Source organism: Petromyzon marinus, chromosome 51, assembly GCF_048934315.1.
Source record: "Petromyzon marinus isolate PM22_M1 ecotype Great Lakes invasive population chromosome 51, UKy_Petmar_22M1.pri1.0, whole genome shotgun sequence".
In the NCBI taxonomy this organism is placed as follows: domain Eukaryota; kingdom Metazoa; phylum Chordata; class Hyperoartia; order Petromyzontiformes; family Petromyzontidae; genus Petromyzon; species Petromyzon marinus.
This window is the reverse complement of record NC_133717.1, coordinates 4,953,109-4,956,191: the sequence shown is the minus strand read 5'-3', so window position 1 is coordinate 4,956,191 and position 3,083 is coordinate 4,953,109. Positions and strand designations below refer to the sequence as shown.

At 47.6% G+C, this 3,083-nt stretch overlaps 1 long non-coding RNA gene across 1 annotated transcript; it reads right to left on the bottom strand.

Annotated features, from left to right (window-relative positions):
- Positions 1-1,831: 1,831 nt before the first annotated feature.
- On the bottom strand, positions 1,832-2,384 carry LOC142931242 (uncharacterized). Its single transcript, XR_012947250.1, has 2 exons — positions 2,186-2,384; positions 1,832-1,980 (listed from the first exon to the last, which is right to left on the bottom strand). It is a non-coding gene; the product is annotated as an uncharacterized LOC142931242 (long non-coding RNA).
- Positions 2,385-3,083: the final 699 nt, after the last annotated feature.

Here is a 3,083-nt window from a genome sequence, read left to right as displayed (position 1 = left end):
AATATTAAATGTTTTTTTCAATATACATTGTCCTTTGTTTTCAATACGAATGGTTCGTTCTAAAATGTTTATTCGCGTAGTTTTAAATAGTAAGGTATGAAGGCTGGGAGCGCATCCTCATCCTACTGTGATACGTTATTCAATATATGAAGTTTCAATATACGAACGAATCTCCAGGAACGCATTTACTTCGTATATCGAGTTATTACTGTCGTTGTTGTGGTTGTGGAATTTGTTGTAATTGATTTATGTATGTACAGTATGTTGAACTTCTTTCGCACCGTACGTAGACGACCGTACTTATCGGAGGTGTGGGGGAAGACAACAAGCTGTGCACAAAAAGCAGTTCTACGCAAATGCGTTTTCATTGTAGATGATGTCAAAGTGCACAGCTCCAGTGGTTTCCTAATATCGGAAAGGAAGAGCGTTCCAGACGGCCGTAGATGCTCATCTGAAAGCGCGCGATGCAGTGACCGTCTTTGTTCGATGGTTTGCCAAAAGCCACCGCTGCGTGGATGTCGGAAGTTCGCGCGATGGTTGTTGAGGTAGTTGTGGTTAATGCCGTGAGGGTTGATGTCATGTTAGTTGCAATAGAGGTTGTGGTTGTTGCTGTCGTTGTTAATAAATGGTCCTTGTCATGTTTGTAGCTGTGGTAGTAGTCATGGTTGTGCTTGATGTTGTTGCGATAGTAGTCATGTCAGTTGTTTTAGTTGTAGGACTCGTAGAAGTCGTAGTAGTTGCTACAAGTCGTGATTGCGTCTTCTGGTCCAACACCATGTGAGACGAGGCTCTAAAGAAAGCTGTCTCGGGTGTGGACCAATCAATTTCAAGGACAGTGCATACATTATCAGAGTTGTTGTTTTTGTTTGCGTTCCGACCGCAAGTATTGTGGTCAATGTAAACATGACTCCTTGTAAAAAAAGGTGTCAGTTTTGTTGCCAGATAAAAGGATAAAAAAACAATTATCACTATACGTGGCCTCAAAGTACGCCTTTCATAGTGCAGGCGCTGTGGTGACATCACCACCACTTAGTGGTGAGCAGCGGCTGCTGTTGTTGAGGAATAACTTAATGGCGACCGGTGGGCAGGGGTGGAGCCACAGGTGGGGCGGGGGGGCGGAGCCACAGGGGGGCTGGGGGGGTGGCTGGGGGGGGGGGCTGAGCCCCCCCTGAAATTTTGAGAAAGTCGGTAATCGGGATAACCGGATATCCGGCTGCTGCAAAATGCTGGCTGCCACCTTGTGCTGCCCTGCAGGCTGCTTGAGCGGCAGCCTTTCGAACTTATCAAACTTATTAGCCACATCAGCGGCTCCGACCTATTAATAAACTCCGCGTTCAAATCCAATAATATTTGTTTTATACATTTGTGGCACCCATTGGAAAACATACACTGGATATCTCAGAATATTGAAGTCAGCCCCTCCAAAGTCAAAATCCTGGCTCCACCCCTGCCGGTGGCACAGTGGTTAGCGCACTCTCCTGTGAACCTGGTAAACGGAGTTCAATGTCCACTTAATACAAATAACAGTGGTGCATATTTTAACGGGTCTTGGGCCTTCACGAGGCAGACTCAGCCTTAAAATGAGGTACAGGACATTGTACTGATGTTATCATAAATTCTTATAAAATGGTTACAATCTGTATTATCACTTTTACCAATACCCCAATGAAGCCCTCATACTTAAGAAAAAAGGGTGTTGGAAACTGATTCTTTAAGTGAGCGCTAAGCGAGCGGTCTGTACTGAGTACACCGCTATCCGGAGAGATACACAATTTAATTCAGTCACCAAACAAGAACGCTTTAAAAAAAAATGTCACAACTACAGCCAAAATGTATAATATAATGAATATGTATTTACAATCCAGAAAATCACGGTTTTGATACAAAAATAAATGTTGTGCTCAGGGTCCATTTGGTGGGGCGCTGGTTCTGGAAGACGTCTGATCACTGAAACGCCTCCCCCGGAATCTTCCCTGCTTCCTGACGACGGGAACGACGATTGGCGACCGTGCAGGAGCCGCAGCCAAAACCAGAGCAGCGATTGCAATAAGGGAAAGAGAAGAGGAGGGGACAGAGTGGAGAGGGAGACAAGCGGCATCATTAGCGACGGTCGTCAAAACGTGAACACGCCGGAGCAGTTGCGATTACGTGTGTCGGTAAGGATTGTGGGCGGCACGGTACTCACGTAGAGGTGGATGAAGTCGTCGGCCGCTTTGGAGAAATTCCAATTGTTCCGCTCCAGGCATCTGTGGAGGCGAGCGCGGACAGGAGGCAAAGAGAACGTCAGTGCCTTTTTTCCACAGTCCAGCTTGCAAATCTAGTGCCTGGGCTGTGGACCAGATTCCTATGGCCAACTGAAACGGGTTCATGCCAGCTCCCGGTGAGAATCGATTGTGCAGCCCCATTACACAGTGCCGTTTGGCTCGCTTCCCGATGGGAGCCGCACGCTTGGAATAGCGCCGTCGCGAGATCACGGGGTCAACGCAGCAGAGACGCACCGTCAAGTCGCCCAATGTGTTTGTACAAAATTTGTCGAAACGTACAAAAAATTATCGTTTAAACTCGGGACTGAAGTAAGCCACCTCAAGCATACATTGTCTCCTTAATAATCTTTACAAAATGACTGACGCTTTCCTCTGTCTGTGGACAAAAGGGGTAGGGGGGAGTGAAGGGGCAAGAAGGACTTAACAGTCCGAGTCCAAAGACCCTGGTGCCCCTATAAGGGTTTGGCAGAATAAATGGCTCCTGCTGGGCTGTGTCTGATTACTCTTGCAATGAAGCATGACATCATGCGTGTGTGCACGTGTGTGTGGCTGTAAGACAGTTCCCACGTGCTCTCGCCCACCTTTGCGACCACTCCGGTGTCATGTGGGATGTTTCAGCGAATGAATTGACTGTCTCCTGCTGGGACGAGGTGAGTGCAGTAAGCGGGCAGCTGCTGGACGTCGCTGATGTTGTTGAGGCGAATGCAGGGGGCATCTCACTTGAAAGAGCTTCGCGGATGAACATCCGCTCACTCGCGACAGATGGCCTGCCGGGTGTCAACACAAGCAGGTCAATAAAAATAATAACACATTACTTAG